Below are 25,297 nucleotides of genomic sequence, written 5' to 3' on the forward strand. Positions count from 1 at the left end.
GAGGGGGCGGGGAGGGGCAGAAGCTGGGAAGGGAAGCTGAGCGTGTGCATGTGTGTGTGTGAGAGAGAGAGCAGAGCCAGAGACAGCGGCAGAGAGAGTTCTAGCCTTTCTCTCTTGTTCTCTGGGAAGTGTCAGCAGAGTATAGGGCCAGAGGCCCAGGGACAGTGCAGAGATCTTGGGAGTTCCTGCCTCTCCTCCCTCAAGCCTCACCCCTCTTCTTCAGCTTCCTTTCCTCACCTCCCGGTTTGGGGCTTTTGGTTTCTTTCTCCAGGGCCACAAGGAGAAGTCCGGTCCCTGGGACAGACGCCCAGTGAATAAAGCTGGACAGGACAGGATAGGCTCTAAGGACAACTTGAGCCCGAGCCCTCATTCTCTTTGGAGAAGGGCATTAAACCGCGCTTTCCCTTTCTGGCTTTGTCTCCCCAGTGCCTGGCACATAGGAGGCTCCCGATAAATGCTTGTCAAAGCAGTGCCTGCCGGAGCTTGGGGATTCCCGGTAGATCCCTCTTTCTGGGCTCTTGGTAGAAGGAAAGATGCTCAGAATGATCAGCCATCAAGTGTTTGGGAAATGCTGATTTCTTTCCAGAAGCTCACAGATGCTCACCTGCTCCAACTGGCCCCTCCATGGCATGGCAGAGAAGGGCCTCTTTAGTCTCTTCTGGAAGGCTGCCAGCAGAAGTGGGGGAGGGATGGGGAAGCCACCAGCTCCCCTGAGACTCTGAGATATCTAAGGAAATGGCTCAAGTCTATCAGAACAAAAGCCAATCTCTAATAGACAACTAGACATCTAGGTGGCACAGGAGATAGTGCACAGGGCTGGGAGTCGGGAAGATCTGAATTCAAATCTGGCCTCAGATATTTACTAGCCACACGACCCTGGGCAAGTCACTTCACCCTGTTGGCCTCAGTTTCCTCATCTGTAAAATGAGCTGGAGAAGGAAATGGCCAACTACTCCAGGATCTCTACCAAGAAAACCCTCAACTCTGTTGGCCTCAGTTTCCTCATCTGTAAAATGAGCTGGAGAAGGAAATGGCCAACTATTCCAAGATCTCTGCCAAGAAAACCCTCAACTCTGTTGGCCTCAGTTTCCTCATCTGTAAAATGAGCTGGAGAAGGAAATGGCCAACTATTCCAGGATCTCTGCCAAGAAAACCTTAAACTCTGTTGGCCTCAGTTTCCTCCCCTGTAAAATGAGCTGGAGAAGGAAATGGCCAACTATTCCAAGATCTCTGCCAAGAAAACCTTAAACTCTGTTGGCCTCAGTTTCCTCATCTGTAAAATGAGCTGGAGAAGGAAATGACAAACTATTCCAGGATCTCTGCCAAGAAAACCCCAAATGGGGTCATAAGGAGTCAGACATGACTGAAACACTGAACAATAACAATAGATGATATGAATAGGCAGCTCTCAAAAGAACCATTAACATACATGCATAACCCAGATTTTCTTGCCAGCTGCAGGAGGGGGAAGGAATGAAGGGAGGGAGACAATTCAGATCATATGACTTCAGAAAGCTCATATAGAAATTTGTTATTAAAATTTTTTAAATTAAAACTAGGGGACAGCTGGGTGGCTCACTGGATAGAGAGCCAGACCTAGAGATGAGAGATCCTAGGTTCAAATGTGGCCTCAGAAACTTCCCAGCTGTATGACCCTGGGCAAGTCACTTGACTCCCATTGCCCAGTTTTTACTGTTCTTCTGCCTTGGAGCCAATACACAGTATTAATTCTAAGAGAGAAGGTGAGGGCTTAAAGGAAATTAAAACATCCCCCCCCCAATTAACAGCCATATATGAACACTCCAAATGACAAGTTATTCAGAGAAGCAGAAATGAAGGCATCGCCAAGCTTCTACCTAAGACCCATCCAGTGGGGAAGTTGTGGGTCAGTGGTTTCTCAGTTGTGTCCGCCTCTTCATGACTTCTTTTGGGGTTTTCTTGGCAACGACACTTGAGTGGTTTGCCATTTCCTTTTCCAACTCATTTACAGATGAGGAACCGGAAGCTAACAGGCTTAAGTGACTTGCCCAGGGTCACACAGCTAGGAAGTGTCTGAAGTCAGATTTGAACCCAGGACCTCCCATCTCTGGGCCTGGCTCTCCGTCCACTGAGCTACCCAGCTGCCCCCAGAAACAATTAAAAAAAAAAACCCTTACCTTCCATCTTGGAGGTCAATACTGTGTATTGGCTCCAAGGCAGAAGAGTGGCAAGGGTAGGCAATGGGGGTCAAGTGACTTGCCCAAGGTCACACAGCTGAGAAGTGTCTGAGGCCAGATTTGAACCTAGGACCTTCCGTCTCTAGGCCTGGCTCTCAATCCACTGAGCTACCCAGCTGCTCCCTCCCAGAAACAACTTTTGACAGTTGTGTTTCTGACATTTTGTGATTCAGATTCTCTTCTTCCCTCCCCTCCCAAGGTGGTAAATAGTCTGATATAGTTTATGTCAGAGCTTTCAGGTAATACATATTTCCGTGTTCCCCATGTTGTGACTGAAGACACACGTCACATATACAATAAAAAATGTCTGAAGGCAATAAAGTGAAGAAATGTGTGCTTTGATCTGAGGTCAGATTCCATCAGTTCCTTCTTTGGCTTTGGCTACTATTTTTTATGATGAGTCCTTTAGGTTGGTTATCTTGGAACTTTGTTTCGCTGCTCATAGTCTAGCCCAGGGGTTCCCAAAATTTTTTGGCCTGCTGCCCCCTTTCTAGAAAAAATATGACTTAGCACCGTGTCACATACTATCACCGCCCCCTTACAGTTATTCCCCGCCCCCAAATGCACCTGTGGCCATCACTGCCCCCCTGGATGGCTGCAGCATCCACCAGGGGGCGGTGGCACCCACTTTGGGAATCACTGGACTAGACCTTCACAGTTGACCATCGTTACTGCATACACTGTTCTCCCGGTTCTGCTCACTTCACTTTGCATCAGTTCATGGAAGTCTTTGCAGGTTTTCTGATCTCATCCTGTTTTTTTCTTATGGAGCAGTAGTGTTCTATTACGACTACATACCACAGTTTGTTCAGCTGTTTCCCAATGGATGGACACTCCCGCAGTCTCCAGTTCTTTGCCACTACAAAAAGAGCTGCTAAAAATATTTTGGTTCAACTAGATCCTCTTCCCCTATCACAGATCTCTTTGGGATTCAGACCCAGAGGAGGGTCTGCTGGGTCAAAAGGTATGCAAAGTTCTATGGCCCTTTGGACATGGTTCCATATTGCTCTCCAGAATGGTTGTATCTGTTGACAGTTCCACCAACAGGGCATTAGTGTCCCAATTTTCCCATATCCCCTCATGTATTTATCATTTTCCTTTTTGGTCCTATTAGCCACTCTGAGAGGGATGAGGTCTCTAATAAATGTTCATTCATTCATGGGGAGAAAAAAAGAAATGATGAAAGAGACATTTTCGGATAAATGCAGAAGGCTTGTATGGCTTCCTGAAGAATAAAATGAGCCAGAGAGTGGTAGAAAGAAATCAACAACATTGTAAGGAAAGATAATTCTGAAAGACTTAAGAACTCTGATCGGAGCAGTGACTGTCAGTGACAGCTCATACAAGTTATCACTCTGCTGATAAGAAGGGAAGGACTCCAAGTGCAGAAGGAGATGATCATTTCTAGACATGAGCACATGTGGACTCATGCTGCTTAACTAGGCTTATTTGTTGAAAGGTTTCTTTTTTATTTCTCTTTTTTTTTAAGAGTAGGAGAAAGGATGGAGCTATAATGGTGCTAGAAAAAAAATGATGTCATTGAAGAATGTAAAAGACAATGGGGGAGGTGGACAACTAAGTGACTCAGGGAACTGAGTGTCCGGCTTAGAGATGGGAGGTTCTGGGCTCAAATCTGACCTCAGATACTACCTAACCGTATCACCCTGGGCAAGTCACTTAACCACAATTACCTAGCCCTTACCACTCTCCTGCTTCAGAACCAATATATGGTATTAATTCCAAGGTGGAAGGTAAGAGTTTAAATTAAAAAAAAAAAAGGATGGAAAAAGAGAAGAAGTTCAGAGGAAAACAAAAGCAAGAGAACTTGGAAAGTACCATGCTTGACTAAGGAGATGTTATTTAAAAGAGCAAATTAATGGCAACAGGAATTTATTATTTTATATGTGATACTCCTTATGTTCTGCTTTGCATCTGCAAATGTTAATCTCTTAGATTTTATTTAGTACAGGATTGAAAAAATTCTTTTAAAAACAAAACAATCACTCTCTCAAGGAGTTTACATTCTATGGAATAACATACATTAGTAGAATGTGGAGAAACAGGCATACCATTACATTGTTGGTGGAGCTGTTAATTGGCATAATCTTTTCAGGGAGTAATTTGGCAACATAAAGGTCACAAAAATGTTTATGCTTCTCTTAGTCTTTGTCTCTCTCCTCTGTCTCTCTGTATCTTTGTCTCTTTTTGCCTCTTTGTCTCTCTGACTCTTTCAATTCACTGTCTCTCTGCCATTGTCTCTCTTTTACAATAATCCCAAGGACTTGGACTATAACCTAAAGATGAACAAAAATATTTATAGCTTTATTTTTTAAATGACATTTTATTTCTCCCAGTTAATGTAAAAATAATTTTTAACATTCAGCTTTTTAAAATTTTGAGTTTCAAATTCCCTCCCATCTTCCTTTCCTTCTACCCCTTCCTCCTCCCTAAGACAGTAAGCAATCTGAAACAGATTTTGTATGTATAATCATGTAAAATATTTTTCCACATTAGTCATTTTATGGAAAGACCAGCTTTATTTTTAATAACAAAAATTGAAACTAAACCATTTGTTCAACAACAGCTGTATGACTGAATAAATTATAGCACGTAATCAATATTGAATATGATTTTTCCATTAAAATGACAAATATGATTTTAACTCAGGTCTCAGGACTACCTAGTCTCTGGACCCACATAAACTGGGTCAAATTGCAGGATATGACTCCCAAAATGTCCTTTTCTGCTTTTGGCTGTTCCTACCCCAGAGTTTTTTGAGGAAAATATTTCATTACAGATGAAGCATCATTTATATTTAGGTTTCTAGGGATATGATTCATCATTGGGAACTGGAATGGTGACCTCAGACTCTGTTATACATTTGTGTGTCTCTCTCTGACTTTCTGTGTCTGTCTCTATCTCTGTCTCTCTGTCTTGTCTTTAAGCAGCTAAGTGGTAAAGTGTATAAAGCAGTGTTGGCAAAGAAGTGGCACTTGGATAGCTGCTCTGTTCCCCCTCTTCCCAGCACCCAAGGACATTTTTTTTCGTGCCCCAGCACTCTGTCTAGTAGCCCAAAGCAAGCACTTTCTCCCTCAACTCTCCTATAACAGGGCTCACAATAATTAACTGGAGGAATTCCATGTGAACTGGAACAACCTCCAGGAAGTGATGTAGAGTGAAAAGAGCAGAACCAGGAGAACATTGTACACAGAGATGGATACATTGTAGCACAATTGATTGTAATGGACTTCTGTACTAGCAGCAGTGCAGTGATCCAGGACAATTCTGAGGGACTTATGAGAAAGAAAACTAGCCACACCCAGAGGAAGAACTGTGGGAGCAGAAACGCAGAAGAAAAACAACTGCTTGACCACATGGGTTGATGCGGATATGACTGGGGATGTAGACTCTAAACAATCACACTAGTGCAAATATCAATAATATGGAAATAGGTCTTGATCAATGACACATGTAAAATCCAGTGGAATTGTGTGTAGACTATGGGAGGGGGGTGGGAGAAGGGGAGGGAAAGAACATGAATCATGTAACCAGGGAAAAATATTTTAAATCAACTAATTAAATAACATTAAAAAAAAAAAAAACAGGGCTCACAGACAGTTTGAATTTGCCCTCCGGGCACTTGAAAAATGGAAAAGGTTCACCAACAAGGGATAGAGCATTGGGTCTGAAAATCAGAAAGACAGGAATTTCAATCCAACCTGAGGTACTGACTAGCTGTGTAACTCTGGGCAAGTCGCTCCACCACTACCTGCCTCAGTTTCCTCAACTGAGAAATGAGAATAATAACAGCATCTACCTTCCAGGATTGCTGTGAGAATCAAATGAGATGATACGTGCCCCAGTGCTCTACATATACTGATTTTCTTCTCCTTCCCTCTGTCTCTCCATTACTCTCCATAGCTCTCAGAGTGGCATGTTACAATAATCAATATGTCTGCTGTTTCAATTCTCTGTTCTTCAACTGGTATCACTTGGCAGAAGTATGCAGGGCCTAAAGAAAAAAGGCACATCATTCCCCAAAAATGCTTATTACAGTTACCGAGTATATATGTGCATAGAGAGTCAATTGTTTTTTGCTACTGAGGTTCTATTTTTTTCTCAGTGTAATTGCTTATTTTCAGGATGTTAAGTTTGTGTTTAAGACTGTATCCCTTTGTTTGGGCTTTAAAGGTTTGCTCTTTTACAAAAATGAAGAATATGGAAATGGGTTCGAGTGATAATATGTTTATACAACTTTTTGTTGTTGTCAATTCTGGGAGGGGGAAAACGTGAATCATGGAACCACGGAAAAGTTTTTTAAAGAAAAGAACATCCCTTTGATTTAAAAATAAAGTGCGTTCTTTGCTTATATCATCATTTCATTTTCAAAATAAAATGACGTATTATATTCACATTTATAATTTTACATTTATTTTCTCATTTTTAATTTTAAATTAAATTTTATTAAATTTATTAATTTAAAAAAGCCCCCAAACCCTTATCCTTCCATCTTGGAATCAATACCGTGTATTGGTTCCAAGGCAGAAGCGTGGTAAGGGCGAGGCAATGGGGGTCAAGTGACTTGCCCAAGGTCACCCAGCTAAGAAGTGTCTGAGGCCAGATTTGAACCCAGGACCTCCCATCTCTAGGCCTGGCTCTCCATCCACTGAGCTCCCCAGCTGCCCCCTTAATTTTTAATTTTAAAACACATTAAACCTCTAAAATTAGACTTTGAAATGGCAAGGAGGGTTTTGTGTGTTTAAAGGTCATGTTTTTGAAAAATAGGATGCGTGCTAAGGGGAAGGGAGATTTCTGAGACCAGGGATCCAGCTTTTTGTTTTCCTTTGTGCCTAGATCATTACTTGGCATAGAAGAGGGCACAGAAGCGCTGAATAAATGTGTGTAGGCTGACTGAGAAGCCTGGCTTTCCTCCTGCAGCTACAGTTGGGCTGCCTCTGCTGTGTCTACCCTGCCCTCTGGTGTTTGAATCTGAAATGGCAGCTTTCTTTACTTCATCTTTCTTACTGGAGACTAAGCTTGGGCAGGTTTAGGGACCCAGGGAAGAGCTCTGAGTCTAAAGTAGCTTCTTCCCAGCCTGGCATTCCCCTTTTAGAGATTCATTTTTTAAAATCTTTTTCTTTAAATCTTAACTTCTGTGTATTGTCTCATAGGTGGAAGAGTGGTAAGGGTGGGCAATGGGGGTCAAATGACTTGCCCAGGGTCACACAGCTGGGCAGTGTCTGAGGCCAGATTTGAACCCAGGACCTCCTGTCTCTAGGCCTGACTCTCAATCCACTGAGCTACCCAGCTGCCCCCTAGAGATTCATTTTCCCTTGAATTGAAGCCCACAAACACTTGAGAGAAACGGACCCATCAAACCAGTTAATCAGCCATTGCCTCCTTAGATGGGAATACATTTGTCAAATGACCTACCTGGGTGCTGAAAGCAGTGATCAGAGAGAATTTGGATGGGACTCATCTGTCTTGCCTTATATTTAATTTTCCATCAAAATTACATTTTCCCTGTGGATCTCCTGTCTTAGCAACCACCAGAAGACCTTCTTTGTCTCCCCCAAAGTTGTGAGTGTTAAACTCTGGGGTCTCAGTCTTCTTATCTGCAAAATGGGGAAAGAGCTGAACCAGATGGCCTCTGGTTTCCCTTTCAGTCCTATTTATGCTCCTGTGATCTGTCCACAGCCTTCTCAACCACAAACTCATTAGTACTAGCCCAGATAGCCTCCCAAATCCCAGGTTCAAAAGCGATCTTGCTTTGAACAGAGTCAGGAGGGATTGGTAGCTTCAGAGCCTACGAGCGGAAGCAGCCAAGTCATGGAGGACATACCTTGGCAGGGTTAAGGACTATCCAGAAAACAAGGCTGGGGAGTGGGCAAAGGCTGGCCAGATCCAGGGGCTGCTCTGGCGAGAAGCCTTGTTCAGGGAGCCTCCTTCCTCCCTGTGATTCTGAATCTGAATGCCTCGGGGAAAGCCTCTGATTTGAGGAGGGAATTAAGTACCAAGAAGAGCTAGAGAAGAACAAAGAGGGGCATTTAAGGGTCCTGAAGCTGGAAAGAACCTCGAGATCATCTAGTAAAACCCAATTATTTTACAAATGAGAGAGGAGGAAGCAGCCCCCAAAAGATGAAGTGATTTGGTGGCCAAAGCCACCCAGCTAGCAGGCATCAAAGGTGGCATTTGAGGGCAGCTGGGTGGCTCAGTGGATTGCAAACCAGGTCTAGAGATGGGAGGTCCTGCATTCAAGCCTAACCTCAGACACGTCCTAGCTGTGTGATCCTGAACAAGTCACTTAACCCCCATTGCCTAGCCCTTAATGCTCTTCTGCCTTGGTACCAATACACAGTATTGATTTTAAGAAGTTGGTATGGATTTAAAAATACTTTTTTAAATGGCACTTGTACCCCGAAAGGATTTGAACCCAGGTCCTCTGATGCCAGAAGCAGGGTTCTTTCTATTGCCCACCTTGTTTCCCTTGAATATCTGAATTGGGAAGGATGCTAAGGATTTTGATGATGCTCCAAGCCAAGAAGTAAGGGGTGCTGGTCGGGGATGCAGGAGCTTCCTTACCAAGGCTGGGGACTGTGGCTATAGACTTTTTTTTTTAAGCCCTTAACTTCTGTGTATTAACTCATAGATGGAAGAGTGGTAAGAGTGGGCAATGGGGGTCAAGTGACTTGCCCAGGGTCACACAGCTGGGAAATGTCTGAGGTCGGATTTGAACCCAGGACCTCCTGTCTCTAGGCCTGACTCTCCATCCACTGAGCCACCCAGCTGCCCCCTGGCTATAGACTTTTGCATGGACTGGCAGATGTGGATGATACACTGACTTTGTTGAACTTTTTATTCTCTTTCCTATAACAAGGGTTGGCTCTGGGTGTAGAAGGGTGGAGTGGGCTAGATCTGGAAATGAAGGCAATGGATAAACAAAGGATATCCTTAAATGGGGAGAAATGGATGGACTTGGGATTTCACTGGTCTTGGGAATTCCTGCATGAGGGCACTTCCTCAGAGTTGCCTGGGGCGCTTAGAGCTAAAAAGACAACTTGGCCAAGAAGCAGCTAGGTAGCACAGTGGATAGTGTCAGGCCTGGAGTTGGGAGGTCCTGGGTTCAAATCTGACTTCAGAGACTTCCTAGCTGTGTGACTCTGGGCAAGTAAGTCACTCAGACCCTGTTTGCCTAGCCATTAGGCTTCTTCTGTCTTAGAATCCATGCTAAGATTGGCGGTAAGGGGGTTAAAAAAAAATTACTTGCCCAGGGCCACTCTGCTATTATGTGTCAGATCTAAGACTGGAACCCAGGGCTTCTTGGCTCTGAGCCCAGCTCTCTCTCTCTCACTTTCTCTCTCTCTCTCTCTCTCTCTCTCTCTCTCTCTCTCTCTCTCTCTCTCTCTCTCTCCCCTGTACTATGCTTCCTCCATAAACATATAATGTCAATGTACTATGGAAGCCAGGTCTTGAGGTGCGTACAGCTACTTCCCCCTGACTCATTCCAAGGGCTCTATGACCATGTGTGACTGAGAGGCTGATACTGGAGTCAGAAAGGCTTCAATATAAATATGGCCTCAGACACTGACTAGATGACCCTGGGCAAGTCACTTTAAACTCTGTCTCAGTTTCCTCAATGGTCAAATGAGGATCACAATAGCACCTACCTCCCAGGGTTGTCGTGAGGACCAAAGGAGATAATACTTGAGAGTGCCTGGCACACAGTAGAGGCTTAATAGATGCTTGCTTCCTTCCTTTCTTTGAATTGACCCTGAGAGGTTAGACCAGTAAAGGAGGCTTTGTCATCAGCCTCTGGCCTCCTCTGCCTCTTTTTGTTTGGTCTTTCCTGATCTTAAGCAAGGAGCTTGCGAAGAGGGAGGTGTCCAGGGGAACCAGAGTGTTTGGGAGAACCAAAGAGCCCATCAAAGGGCACACCAGTGAGTGGAGCAGTGGAAATGGAGGCAGACAGATGTAAAAAGACAATCATGAGGACAGCAGGGACGGCGGCTTCTCTTGTTGGAGAGAAGAGCCTCCTCGGAGCTCTAGAATGGACCCAGTCTCTAGCCGGGAGCTGCACCGTAGGGAAACTTCGTGAGGAATCCACCGAGAAGTAAAAGACCTTCCAGGCTGGATTCTGCGCCCCAAGATCTTTGGGGGGGAAACACATTATAACAATTATTTTCACTGCACTTTCTCAGCAAATCCCTTTTTAAAGGCTAGTGGAGCCTGACTGACTAGTTCCTGAGGAGCACTCCGCTGGGGGCTCGGGAGATACACTATTACTACTCCTGCTACTTTGACCAGCTGGCATTTATAGAGATCTTAAGGTTTGCAAAGCTTTTTACAAAGATTATTTCCTTTGAGCTTTACTGTAACCCTGGGAGGTAGGGGCTTTGGTTATCCTCATTTTATAGACAGAGATCAAGTGACTTGTCCAGGATCATACACCTAACAAGGCTGGATTTGAACTCAGGTCTCACTGACTCCAGGTCCAGGGTTCTATCCCCAGGGCCTCTTAGTTCCCTACTTTAATCTCATGCTAACAATACATTTATTCAGTGACTGCCATATGTTAAGCACAAGAGAAACAAATGACAAAAAGAAAGCCAGCCCTTGCCTTCAAGGAGCTTATAATCTAATATGGGAAATTATTGTGGTTTAGTCATTTTTTTCTCTTTTGGTAGACTCTTTGTGAACCCATTGGGGGTTTTCTTGGCAAAGATCCTGGACTGGTTTGCCCTTTCCTTCTGCTCATTTGCCAGATGAGGAAACTGAGGCAACGAGGGTTAAATGACTTATCCAAGGTCACCCAGCTAGTAAGCAAGGCCAAATTTGAACTTAGATCTGACTCTAGACCTAGTGTTCTAGCCACTGCAGGCACTGCCCACCCATCCCCGCAAAAACACATGTATATTTTTAAATATTATATATATTTTAAGAGATAGCTTGGAGGGGGAACAATGTCTGTGTTGGGGTAGGGGGAGTTTGCAAGGACTCGAGGTCAGGAAATGCTGCCAAGAGAGACAGACAGCCTGGCAGGGATAAGGATGGGGGTGGGAGTGAGTGCCGTCTGGTAGTGAGATCTCCGTCACTGGAAGTCTTCAAGCCAAAGTGGAAAAGCCACTTGTTGGGGTTGGTGCAGGGGAAATTCTTGCCTCTGTGGCCTTGTAGGAACATTCTAGTCCCCCTCCCACCCTTTCCCATGGCCCTGCCTCGGGGGAGGCCACAGGGGCCAGGATAAGGACCTGCCAGGTGTGGAACCTCAGAGGCTTCCTCTGTGAACCTCAGGAACCAGTGAAGCTCTGCCAGCTCCAGGCCCCTCCTGCCAGGCTTGTCAGCCTTCTCCCTTTAGACCCAGCATACCCAGGCAGCCGCTGCCATGATGCTCATCCCCCTCCTCGCCCCCTTTGTCCAGGCACCCCCAGGGCCCGGCGCAGGGCAGCTGCACCCTTAGACTTCCATTCCCCAGCTGGGAGGTTCCCCCTGGCTGGCACAAGCCCACTCCTGCTCCGTGACTCGCTGGCTGTGGCTCCTCTCGCCTTCCCAGGGAAGGAGTGGAAAAGGGCCTTGTGAGTCATCCCCAGGAGACCCAGACCCTCTCTGGCTGAAGGGGAGGCCTTGGGGAGGCGCCCCAGCTAGGCTCGGGGATCGGTGAAGAGAGGCGGCCCCAGGATTGCCAAGTCAAGGCCACCAGAAACCTGAAACGAAGATGAGGGAAGGGCAGACTGGATGATGCCATTCGGGAGAGCATGGGGAAGGCTTCTAGGTCAGTTACTGAGCCCAGACCACCATGGTGACCCCCAGGCTCCACGAGGAACCCCTCTCTCCACCATTCTTCTGGATCCTTCAGGCTAGGTCGAGGCTCAGCTTCCCCTCCCTGGGCTGTAGGCCCTCAGCCAACTCTCAGGGCACTAAAAAGTCAGAGAGGCAGGGTGACGTCCTGGAAAGCGGCTGGACCTGAGCCAGAGCTCTTACTACCTGCGTGACCTTGGCCAAGTCTTTTTCTCCTTGGCTCTTAGTTTCTTCAACTTTAAAATGGACTGGACTTGGGACAGCTAGGTGGCACCGCGGATAGAGTGCCAGGTCTGGAGTTGGGAGGATCTAGATTCAAATGTGACCTGACTCATTCTAGCTGTGTAACCCTGGGCAAGTCACTTAACCTCACTGCCGTGTCCCTCGTAGCCCTTCAGTCTTCAAATTGCTACTAAGACCGAAGTTAAGGGTTTGTTTAAATCTCTAGAGTTTCTTCATTTTGGGTTCCAATTCCAACTACCCAGAGTACCTTGGGAAGTCACTGCCACATTCCCAGCCTCAGTTTCTTTAGTCATAAAATGGGTTAGCCTGGATAACCCCTAAAGTACTTTTAACATGGGTTGAAAACTCTGGCTTTGCTCCTTATCATCTATATGATCTGAGGCGAGTTCCTTCATCGAGTCTCAGTTTCCTTCTCTGTAAAATGAGGAGGTTGGATTATTTGATCTCTAGGGTCCAGCTTGAAATCTGTGATCCTACGGCCTCCCCTGGCCTTTTCCAGCCTCCATGTGTTTGTAGTGTGTCCCCCAAACATGGAGCCTCCACCGAGGAGGCTGAGGGACACCCGGCCTAGGCACAGGACTCCTCAGCAAACTGAACAGTCCTAGGCAGCTTTGCCATGGGGCTCAGAAGCTGCTCCTCCTCCCCTCTCGGCCCCCCCACTGTCATTTATCAGCTCACCAATGTTTAACCAACTCCACCCACCTTTACCGCTCGGGCACATTCCTTTTTCTGCAAAACACACTCAGGAGTTCATCCCCAAGGTCAAATGTGCTGAAATGCCAGGCAATGAGGAGCTACAAGAAAGGAGAGAGACAGACAGAGAGGAGACAGAGAGGAGACAGAGACAGAGAGACAAAGACAGAAAGAGGGAGAGATAGAGAGGAGAGAGAGAGGGAGAGAGAAGAGAGGGGAGAAAAAGAGAGAGACAGACAGAGAAAGGAGAGAGAAGGAAAGAGAGGAAGAGGGAAAGAGAGACAGAGAAAGGGAGAAAGAAAGAGAGAAGAGAAACAGAGAGGGAGAGAGGAGGCAACAATAGAGAGAGGAAGAGAGAGAAGAGAGACAAAGAAAGAATCCATTCTCCAGATGGAGAAAGACCTGGAATCTAAGGATGGGGGAAAAGGAGGCTTCTAAGGGAAGAGAAGACACTAAGTATATGAAGTCCCTTCCCCTGTCACTAGATTTCTTTTAGGACCCGGGGATATAGGTTAGAGTTAATCCGTCTGGTTGAGCAGGAGGCCCTGAGGAGTCAGAGTGTCTCTCAAAGGAGAAAAATTGAGAGCTAGTCTCGATTTGCCCAGTTCTGTACTACTGAGAATAACATCTTTTCTCAATATGTGAATAAGGCGGTTACTCCCAAGAACAATCTCTAGAGAATATTCAGTAGAGCAGAAGCTATTCTTTGTTCTATTTTAAGTGATTGTTTATTTATTTTTTTTAATTTTGAGTTCTAAATTCTCTTCCTTCCTCCCACCCATGGAGAAGGCAAGAAATGTGATGTCAACAATACATGTGAAACCATGAGAAATAAATTTCCATATCAGCCATGTTGCAAAAAAAAAAAAAAGCAATAAAAAGGAAGTGAAAAAATTATGCTTCCCAATCTGCATTCAGACTCCATCAATTCTCTCTGGAGGTGGATAACATTTTCCATTAAGTCCTCTGGAATTGTCCCGGATCATGTTATTGCTGAGAATAGCTAAGTCCATCACAGGTGATCCTGCCACAATATTGCTATTACTGTGTATAATGTTTTCCTGGTTCTGCTCATTTCACTCTGCATCAGTTCATGTAAGTTTTTCCAGGATTTTTGTGATTATCTTGTCATTTCTTATGATGCAATAGTATTCCATCACCATCAGATACCACAATTTGTTTGGCTGTTCCCCAACTGATGGGCATCTTCTCAACTCAATTTCCTTTTCTTTGCCACCACAAAGAGAGCTGCTGTAAATTTTTATACCTAGAGGTTCTTTCCTTTCCTTTCCTTTCCTTTCCTTTCCTTTCCTTTCCTTTCCTTTCCTTTCCTTTCCTTTCCTTTCCTTTCCTTTCCTTTCCTTTCCTTTCCTTTCCTTTCCTTTCCTTTCCTTTCCTTTCCTTTCCTTTCCTTTCCTTTCCTTTCCTTTCCTTTCCTTTCCTTTCCTTTCCTTTCCTTTCCTTTCCTTTCCTTTCCTTTCCTTTCCTTTCCTTTCCTTTCCTTTCCTTTCCTTTCCTTTCCTTTCCTTTCCTTTCCTTTCCTTTCCTTTCCTTTCCTTTCCTTTCCTTTCCTTTCCTTTCCTTTCCTTTCCTTTCCTTTCCTTTCCTTTCCTTTCCTTTCCTTTCCTTTCCTTTCCTTTCCTTTCCTTTCCTTTCCTTTCCTTTCCTTTCCTTTCCTTTCCTTTCCTTTCCTTTCCTTTCCTTTCCTTTCCTTTCCTTTCCTTTCCTTTCCTTTCCTTTCCTTTCCTTTCCTTTCCTTTCCTTTCCTTTCCTTTCCTTTCCTTTCCTTTCCTTTCCTTTCCTTTCCTTTCCTTTCCTTTCCTTTCCTTTCCTTTCCTTTCCTTTCCTTTCCTTTCCTTTCCTTTCCTTTCCTTTCCTTTCCTTTCCTTTCCTTTCCTTTCCTTTCCTTTCCTTTCCTTTCCTTTCCTTTCCTTTCCTTTCCTTTCCTTTCCTTTCCTTTCCTTTCCTTTCCTTTCCTTTCCTTTCCTTTCCTTTCCTTTCCTTTCCTTTCCTTTCCTTTCCTTTCCTTTCCTTTCCTTTCCTTTCCTTTCCTTTCCTTTCCTTTCCTTTCCTTTCCTTTCCTTTCCTTTCCTTTCCTTTCCTTTCCTTTCCTTTCCTTTCCTTTCCTTTCCTTTCCTTTCCTTTCCTTTCCTTTCCTTTCCTTTCCTTTCCTTTCCTTTCCTTTCCTTTCCTTTCCTTTCCTTTCCTTTCCTTTCCTTTCCTTTCCTTTCCTTTCCTTTCCTTTCCTTTCCTTTCCTTTCCTTTCCTTTCCTTTCCTTTCCTTTCCTTTCCTTTCCTTTCCTTTCCTTTCCTTTCCTTTCCTTTCCTTTCCTTTCCTTTCCTTTCCTTTCCTTTCCTTTCCTTTCCTTTCCTTTCCTTTCCTTTCCTTTCCTTTCCTTTCCTTTCCTTTCCTTTCCTTTCCTTTCCTTTCCTTTCCTTTCCTTTCCTTTCCTTTCCTTTCCTTTCCTTTCCTTTCCTTTCCTTTCCTTTCCTTTCCTTTCCTTTCCTTTCCTTTCCTTTCCTTTCCTTTCCTTTCCTTTCCTTTCCTTTCCTTTCCTTTCCTTTCCTTTCCTTTCCTTTCCTTTCCTTTCCTTTCCTTTCCTTTCCTTTCCTTTCCTTTCCTTTCCTTTCCTTTCCTTTCCTTTCCTTTCCTTTCCTTTCCTTTCCTTTCCTTTCCTTTCCTTTCCTTTCCTTTCCTTTCCTTTCCTTTCCTTTCCTTTCCTTTCCTTTCCTTTCCTTTCCTTTCCTTTCCTTTCCTTTCCTTTCCTTTCCTTTCCTTTCCTTTCCTTTCCTTTCCTTTCCTTTCCTTTCCTTTCCTTTCCTTTCCTTTCCTTTCCTTTCCTTTCCTTTCCTTTCCTTTCCTTTCCTTTCCTTTCCTTTCCTTTCCTTTCCTTTCCTTTCCTTTCCTTTCCTTTCCTTTCCTTTCCTTTCCTTTCCTTTCCTTTCCTTTCCTTTCCTTTCCTTTCCTTTCCTTTCCTTTCCTTTCCTTTCCTTTCCTTTCCTTTCCTTTCCTTTCCTTTCCTTTCCTTTCCTTTCCTTTCCTTTCCTTTCCTTTCCTTTCCTTTCCTTTCCTTTCCTTTCCTTTCCTTTCCTTTCCTTTCCTTTCCTTTCCTTTCCTTTCCTTTCCTTTCCTTTCCTTTCCTTTCCTTTCCTTTCCTTTCCTTTCCTTTCCTTTCCTTTCCTTTCCTTTCCTTTCCTTTCCTTTCCTTTCCTTTCCTTTCCTTTCCTTTCCTTTCCTTTCCTTTCCTTTCCTTTCCTTTCCTTTCCTTTCCTTTCCTTTCCTTTCCTTTCCTTTCCTTTCCTTTCCTTTCCTTTCCTTTCCTTTCCTTTCCTTTCCTTTCCTTTCCTTTCCTTTCCTTTCCTTTCCTTTCCTTTCCTTTCCTTTCCTTTCCTTTCCTTTCCTTTCCTTTCCTTTCCTTTCCTTTCCTTTCCTTTCCTTTCCTTTCCTTTCCTTTCCTTTCCTTTCCTTTCCTTTCCTTTCCTTTCCTTTCCTTTCCTTTCCTTTCCTTTCCTTTCCTTTCCTTTCCTTTCCTTTCCTTTCCTTTCCTTTCCTTTCCTTTCCTTTCCTTTCCTTTCCTTTCCTTTCCTTTCCTTTCCTTTCCTTTCCTTTCCTTTCCTTTCCTTTCCTTTCCTTTCCTTTCCTTTCCTTTCCTTTCCTTTCCTTTCCTTTCCTTTCCTTTCCTTTCCTTTCCTTTCCTTTCCTTTCCTTTCCTTTCCTTTCCTTTCCTTTCCTTTCCTTTCCTTTCCTTTCCTTTCCTTTCCTTTCCTTTCCTTTCCTTTCCTTTCCTTTCCTTTCCTTTCCTTTTTTTAAATCTCTCTAGGATACAGACCTCATAGTGGTATTGCTAGATCAATATGTAGACACTATTTTATAGTGTCTCTTCTTTGTAATACAGATCTATATTTGGAGTATGCTTCAAGAGAAAATTCCAGATATCAAAGAAAGTCAAATTTCAGCATAAATACCAAATAATTGCTCTTTAGGAAAAATTAATAATATGGAAATAGGTATCAAGTGATAACATTTGTACAACCCAGTGGAATTGCTTGTCGGCTCTGGGAGTGGGGAGGGAAGAAGGAAGGGAAAATGAATCATGTAGGGGCAGCTGGGTAGCTCAGCATAAATACCAAATAATATTAACCACTGAATTCCTTCAAGTTTCAAATGGATACTTTAAAGCACAGTTTTCAAAACCGATATCTAAATGTTATTTCCTGCTCTTTCCTTTGATATCAAAACCTTGTCCATCTTTATTGATGGCTTTTGTTTTTACACCAGTGTAAATTTGGGGTTTAGGCTTTAAAAAATTGCTCTTCAGGAAAAATTAATAATATGGAAATAGGTATCGAGTGATAACATTTGTACAACCCAGTGGAATTGCTTGTTGGCTCTGGGAGTGGGCATGTCTCGTAAACTCTTAATTCTCTCTAGGCAACTCTCTAAGGCTCTCAGTTGGAGTGAAGGCACTGGGCTGCATTGACAGAAGGAATGTCCTCATTGGGGAAGGGGAAACCCCTCTACAGTTGCAGGGTCAGTCCTGATCACCCAGATTGTTTTTGTTTTTATTGTTGTTGTTACAATTCTTCTTTAAATTTTTTTAAAAATATTTTCCCCTGTTTACATGATTCATTTTTTCTTTCTTTCTTTCTTTCTTTTTTTTAAACCCTCACCTTCCATCTTGGAGTCAATACTGTGTATTGGCTCCAAGGCAGAAGAGTGGTCAGGACTAGGCAATAGGGGTCAAGTGACTTGCCCAGGGTCACACAGCTGGGAAGTGTCTGAGGTCAGATTTGAATCTAGGACCTCCCTTCTCTAGGACTGGTTCTCAATCCACTGAGCTACCCAGCTGCCCCTACATGATTCATTTTCCCTTCCTTCTTCCCTCCCCACTCCCAGAGCCGACAAGCAATTCCACTGGGTTGTACAAATGTTATCACTTGATACCTATTTCCATATTATTAATTTTTCCTAAAGAGCAATTTTTTAAAGCTTAAACCCCAAATCACATACCCATATATACATGTGATAAGGGATATCATATGTTCTTCTTTTGCATTTATACTCCCATAGATCTTTTTCTTAATATGGTTAGCAATCTTTCCCATAAGTCCTTCAGGAGTGTCCTGGCTTGTTGCATTGCTACAAGTAGCAAAGTCCATTGCATTGGATTGTGCCACAATGTTTTACTTTCTGTGTAGAATGTTCTCCTGGTTCTGCTCATTTCACTCTGCATCAATTCATTGAGGTTCTCCTAGTTTATATAGAAATCTTCCAGATCATCATTCCTTACAGCACAATAGTATTCCATCACCATGATCATCTGGGTTGTTGTCATCATTGTGGATATTGTTTTCCTGTATTTATACCCACTTCATTTATACTTCCTACAAGTTTTCCCATGGCCCTTCTTTACATTTTTCATACTCATTGTTTCTTACAGTATGATCATGTTCCATCACATTCATTTACCACAATAAGTTGTCAATCCCTAGTCAACAAGTGTCTCCAGCTCTTGGCTTTCATAAAAAGTTAGGCTTTGAACAATTTGGGGCCCCTGGAGTTATTCTACCTGTGGTGGACCTCCTTGGGATCTGGGTTCAGAACTGATCTCTGATAAAAAAGGAGCTATACAGGGGCAGAACCAAGATGGCAGTTTAGTAGCAGCAAAAGCTGAAACCACTTCGAAAATCCTTCCAAATCAATCTTTAAAAAGCATTCAAAACAACAGAAGTTAAAAACCAATAGTGAGACAGAGTGAGGGATCTCTTCTGCTGAACACAACTTGAAAGGTAAGCAGAGAGAGAGTCAATTTTCATGGGATAAGGAGGAACTAGAAATAAAAGTGCACACAGTGCTGACTGGACCCCCATCTACTGCACCAGGTTCTGAATCTGGGCATAGGCTAACTTCAGGATCCTGGGGCCCTGCCTACACCAAAACAGAGTACCCCACACCCCAGATCCACTCCTTGAAGTCCTAGACCCTGGCATCAACCCACAGTGAGACCCAGAAGTTCATAGTGCTTAGCCCTTGAGTGCTGAGAATTGCAAGCCATCAGCAGAGGAGAGAGAACTCCCAGGCCACAGGCAAAAAAAAAAAAGCTTGGAAAGTGAGCAAAAAGCAAAAGAAATACCTAATCATTGAAAATTTCTATGGAGACAAAAGAGCAAGGCACAGAATCAATAGGGGATGGTAAGATCCAAGCAATCACATGCAAAACTTCAAAGAAAAATGGGAATTAGTCTTAGGCACGGGAAGAACTCAAAAAGGAATTAAAAAATCAAACGAGATAGGTGGAAGAAAAATGGGGAAAAGAAATGAAAGTAATGCAAAAAGAAAACAACAGCTTAAAAAGCAAAATTAGTCAACTGGCACAATTGACCTACTGGAAAAGAGGCAAAAAATCCAACGAAGAAAAGAATTTCATGAAAAGTAGAATGGACCAAATGAAAAAAGAGGATCAAAAGGTCATGGAAGAAATTCATTTCCTACAAATTAGAATTGGGCAAATAGAATCTAATGACTTCATGAGACATCAAGAAACAATAAAATGAAATCAAAAGAATGAAAAAAATTGAAGAAAATATGAAATATCTCATTGGAAAAAACAACTGACCTGGAAAATAGATCCAGGAGAGACAATTTCAGAATTGTAGGACTACCTGAAAGTTATGATTTAAAAAAGCCTAGACATCACATTACAAGAAATTATCAAAGAAAACTGCCCTGAAATTCTTGAACGAGGATAAAATAGGAATGGAAAGAATCCACAGATCACCTTCTGCAATAAATCCCCAAATGACAACTCCCAGGAATGTTATAGCCAAATTCAAGAGTTCCCAGGTCAAGAAGAAAATATTACAAGCAGCCAGAAAGAAACAATTCAAATATCATGGAGCCTCAGTCAGGATTACATAGGATCTGGCAGCTTCCACATTGAAGGATCAGAAGGCTTGGAATATGATATTCTGGAAGGCAAGGGAACTGGGTTTATAACCAAGAATCACCTATCCATCAAAACTGACTATATTATTTCAGGGCAAAATATGGTCACTTAATAAAATAGAAGATTCTTAAGCATTCCTGAAGAAATGACAAGACTTAAGCAAAAAATTTGATGTCCAAATACAAAATTCAGGAAAAGCATAAAAAGGTAAATAAGAAAAAGAAAAAATTTAAGGGCCTATATAAGGTTCAAATGCTTATATTTCTATAGGGAAAATGATATTTGTAACTTAAATTTTTTATCATTATTATAGTAGTTAGGAGAAATATACACAGACAGAGAATGTGATGGTAGATATTTAGGATTATATGCAAAAAAGAAAAATCTAGGTATGAAAAAAGAGGATTACACTAAGAGAAATGGGAAGAGAGAGAAGTAAAATGGGGTAAATTATATCACATAAAGAGGTTCGGGGGAATCCCCCCAAAAAACAAAGGAGCTATTCATTTAGGTCACTTTCTTTTTAAGCATAGATCCACAGTGCTTCCCAAAATGTAAACCTAGCCATGTAAGCAAATGAATTTTACTCCCTATTTTTGAAGCACTATTCAAGATAAAGCTCAAATTTATCCTTGTTTATTATGGAATGACTTACCAATAATACTGTAACTTGAGTTACAAAATGGTGTCCTTAAAGAAACAACAGACAGATGCAGTTGAGGCTGGCTGAAGCCAATGGTATTGTTATTTGTTATTTTGTTTATTTTTTCTGACTCTTTCAGACTCCTTTGATCCTTTGGTTTTTTCTTTGGGGTTTTCATGGCAAAAATATTAGTTGTTTACTGTTTGATCACGTGGTTTGATGGGGATATGATTGAGGATATAGACTCTAAGTGATCACCCTAGTATAAATACTAATAATATGGAAATAGGTCTTGATCAATGACACATGCAAAACCCAGTGGAATTGCTCATTTGCTACAGAAGGGTAATGGGAGGAGAGGAGGGAAAGAACATGATTCATGTGACTATAGAAAAATATTCTTAACTAATTAAATAAATAAACTAAAAATATATTAGTTGTTTGCCATTTCCTTTTCCAGCTCATTTGACAGAGGAGGAGACTGAGGCAAATAGGGAGAAGTAACTTGGCCAAGGTTATCCAGTTAGAAAAGATCTGAGGTCGGATTTGAACTCCTGACTCTAGACCCAGCACTCTATCTACTGTGCCACCCAGTTTACTTCGATTCCTCTGCTCCTCCTAATACAGCATGGTGAGGAGAAAGTTAATTTAATTAACCATGAACTATTGCTCCCCTCACCCTGAACCCTTCACTGCTCTTAATACAGCTGAAGACATCATTATTTCTTTTGTCTGTCATATCAGACTGTTGACTTATCTTTAGCTTACACACCACCAAAATGCCCAGTCATGCCTCTCAGGTTGTGAATGTGTGATATTAATTTTGTGGTCCTAACTGGAGAATTGTAGTCATCTCTATTACATTTCATCATATGGGTTTGGGCTTCCTGTACACCTTCTTTTTGGCTCTAGGCTCGATTATTCAGAGCATTAGCTATCTTTCTCAGAATTGAGGGACATGAAACATACAAATTTCTACCTAGCACATGGAAGGTGCTTTAGAAATATTTGTTGACTAACCAACTGACTGACCTTTGCCTTCATTCAAGTCATTGACAAAAATATTAAGAAGCACAGGGCCAAACAGGTTAAGCAATAGAACAGAAGACTGAGACACTACACCCTAGGTCTGTCTTCAGCTTCTCATCTGGCTATTCATGACTATTCTTGGGTAAAGTGATTCAAACAATTTTGAATTCAACTGTCTATACTCTCCTCTAACCTATATCTCTTCATCTTGACAGGAGGAAAACAGGAGAGACCTTGTTAAATGCTCTGCTCAGGTATCCTGGGTTTATCACATTCCCCTGATCTACCAGTCCAGGGAGTTTGTCAGAAAGGGAAGTAAGGTCAATCTGGCCTGGCCAGCTTTTGATGAAGTCATGCTGGTCTCTTATGATAAGGACTTTCCTTTCTAAATCCTCTATAAGGAGAGAAGTAATCTAGGTGCATCTGTAGGGAGCAGAACAAAAGTCACCAGCCTCCCCCTCCTCCTTCACCCTAAGAGGAGCTTTCGGGGCCCTGATAGTTGTTAGAGGGAGGAGGGAATTCCCATGAACTTACCCATTGCTACCCATGGCCTGGGGAAAGCCTCGCTGAGGGAGGGGAAGGTTCAATAAAGAAGAAATCCTGAACCTGAGAGCATCTGCTGTGTGCTAACTGGGTCCTGCTGTTAAGCCTAACTCACAAAAGAGCTATAAACACTCACCACCAGGGAAGAAGCCAGTTAGCAATGGTGATATAGCAGAGAAGGAGCAGATAGTTCCAGGAGCTCAGCCCAACAGTAGATATGAGAAGAAAGCAGCCCAGCAGAGGACAACACAGTTCCACTGGGAGATACAAGCCAAAGCTTTAGAGGAAGAATGTGCTTTAACAGAGGTGCACCCTTGGGAGCATGAGCTGTCTGATCTCCTTCTCCCATGGGCAGCTGGGCAACCTAGGAGGCAGTGTGCTCTTGTACATACAGTGGGATGTTCAGGGGAACTTTTCCTGGTCATTTACCTTAGGAGCCAACCTTTACTGCATATTTTCTTCTGGTTTGCAGAGATTCACTAGGAATGGGAATTCATGGTCTAAGGATTAGGAGAGGGATGGTGAGTGCTACACTCACAAACAATCACTTTAACAACAGAATTTCGCCAGGATTTGAAATCATTCCCACCCATCAATAGTTTGCCATTTAATCTGCTCAGTTTTTTGTGACAACAAAGGACAATACTTGCCTTTCTCGAGCCCTGTGGCACCTCACCCACATCCTGTGACATTTCAGAGATCAAAGACAGGGAATCCATAACCATACACAAATGCATAAAGTAAGGGTGACAAGCAAGATGACTTGAGATTCTAATGTAAGGAGGCACTTTTGACCTCAATGGGATTATATGTGTCATGTGGGTGAATTGTCTGCCAGGAACCACTCCTTGAAGGCAGAGATCTCCTACTCGACTCCAGTCCATCATGTGGAATTTGGGACTTGCTTTCAGCTCTGCAGGACTAAGGGGCTTGTACTGTGAGATAATGAAGAGTTCCCTAATTGACTGTTCAACTGGAAGAGCTAATGACTCAGGGGTTTGCAAAGAGAGATAATGAAGAGTTCCCTCATTGGCTATGGAGGCAGAATTCAGTTCATATACAAAGAGGTGGCCTGCTTGCCTATCGCTCTTTCCTTCCTGGTGGCAATTGGTTTGAGTGGTTTCCTGAGAGCTGGTTCAGGGAATGGCAGCTTCTTCATTCGCTTACCCAGGCCAGGTGGCCACCTCTGTTTCCTTGTGTTTTTTTTTTTCTTGTTCTTAGACAAACCAATATCCCAAGTTGTGAGTATCTGAGATCTGGGGGAAGTTCTGGAAGTCCCAAGCCCATAGGATGCCAGCTGTGTGGTACCTTTGGTATTCCTGAAGTGGCAATGACTGATGGTCAGAAGGAAAGGAGTGATGGAAGTGCAGCTCACTCCTTTTGGTCATCTACTAGTTCAACCTGATTCAGAGGTAGAGAGATACTAAGAAAAAACAGGTCTAGAAAGAAGTAGGCAGTTTTAGGACAAGTGTCCTCTTGGGTCTGTTAATATGAAAAATGATAGATGCTAGTATAAATATATAAATTAGTAATTTAATTAAAGCCATGTTGATAGATAAAATCATTAGACCACGCGCTTGTAAGCATTCAAAACTGCCGCCTCCATACTGCCTCCTAGCCAAGCCCTACTCGCCAAAGAAGAGAGACCACTCCCTCCTAACCCACGAGATTTAAGCGCTCCCCTGCGTCAAGACGTCGGAAACGGAAACCAGTTGGACCATGTTGGATCAAGGGAAATGTAGTTTTGATACATTTCCCTTGTCCATAGAAATATATACATTTTTAGATGGTTTCTTCCAATTTCCTTTTTACAGGTCTGAGGGGAGGGGGGCAGAGGTACTGCTCTTTTTTTTTTTTTTAACCCTCACCTTCCATCTTGGAATCAATACTGTGTATTGGCTCCAAGGCAGAAGAGTGGTAAGGGTAGACAATGGGGGTCAAGTGACTCGCCCAGGGTCACACAGCTGGGAAGTGTCTGAGGCCGGATTTGAACCTAGGACCTCCCATCTCTAGGCCTGGCTCTCAATCCACTGAGCTACCCAGCTGCCCCCTAGAGGTACTGCTCTTGAGGAGAGCTGCAAGAGATTCTCTGATGGCCGAAAAGATTATCAAGAGTTGAGAGTTATCCCTTTGCCACATGTGCTTTTCTTTTCCAGCCTTTTTTTTTTAAGTCTGTCCCTCCTTTCCTCCCCACTCCTGGAGCTGGCCATCGTGCACTTTTCCATCATACTCTAAGCCTGAGCCCACTCCTCCCAAGGATGCTTATGTACGGTGGTTGTGAGAGAATGAGCCTCAGATTTTGGGAGAGACTATTTTGTACCCACTGTTCTTGCATCTTAGTAGATGCCTTTGCTAAAATCTAACCGAGTCTCTGATTGTTAATAAGAAGCACAGCAGAGGAGGCTCAGTAACCCCTGTGGTAGAAGTAGCTACTGACAGAGTGAGCCCCAGAATTCACACCACCTTCTAGTAGACACGTTCGGGTTTCCAGCCCCAGAGAGGATGCCTCACAATTTCAGTTCTCGTGTCCCTGACCCAGACTAGCCATGACCAAACATTTTTGCCTTGGTGGCTTGCTGCCTGGATCTCATCCCTGAACTAGATTCCCATCCCCACCTATGCCAAGGAAGTGAGAGAGGGAGTCTCAGATCCTAGTTTATCTTCCTTGCCAGCTGCCTGACCTTTAACCCAGGCCAGCTGCTCCCTGACTCCACATTCCACCCCCGTGAGTCGCCTGGCAATTCTTGGCATTGGGGGAACTCCCTCTGTGTCCAGCTTTGTTCCTTGCTAAGCCAGAGTACTGAGCTGGAGCTAAGGGCAAGGCAGAGGTAGCATCCCGGGGTGTTGTCCCTTCTCCTGAGACAGGACATCTTCAGGGGTCATCCCTCCAGCTGAGAATGCTTCCATTCTGCTGTAACTGCCCTCAGCCACGAGCTTCAGAAATAGGGGACCCCTGGGGGCCCTTTTCCAGAGTCTGGACCCCCTCAGGGTCATAAGGATCTTAAATTCTGACCTCAGAGGGACCCCTGAAGCCCTCTGATCCCACTATTTTCAAGAATGAGGACTCTGAGGCCAAGAAGGTTTTAGAACATCCCCAAATTCCACAGGCGGTCTGTGTGGGTCTTGGGACACCGAAAGGACCTCCAGCCTTCCCCAACTCCTGAATTGGGGTTTCTGTTCCTTCTCCTTCT

At 43.5% G+C, this 25,297-nt stretch overlaps 1 protein-coding gene across 1 annotated transcript in view; it reads left to right on the top strand.

Moving 5' to 3' along the window:
- Window positions 1-25,297, top strand: part of PER2 (period circadian regulator 2) — a 101,628-nt gene that overhangs the window by 75,716 nt on the left and 615 nt on the right. The gene's annotated exons all lie outside the window — the stretch shown is intronic.

The sequence above is a fragment of the Gracilinanus agilis genome, chromosome 4 (assembly GCF_016433145.1).
Source record: "Gracilinanus agilis isolate LMUSP501 chromosome 4, AgileGrace, whole genome shotgun sequence".
NCBI lineage: Eukaryota > Metazoa > Chordata > Mammalia > Didelphimorphia > Didelphidae > Gracilinanus > Gracilinanus agilis.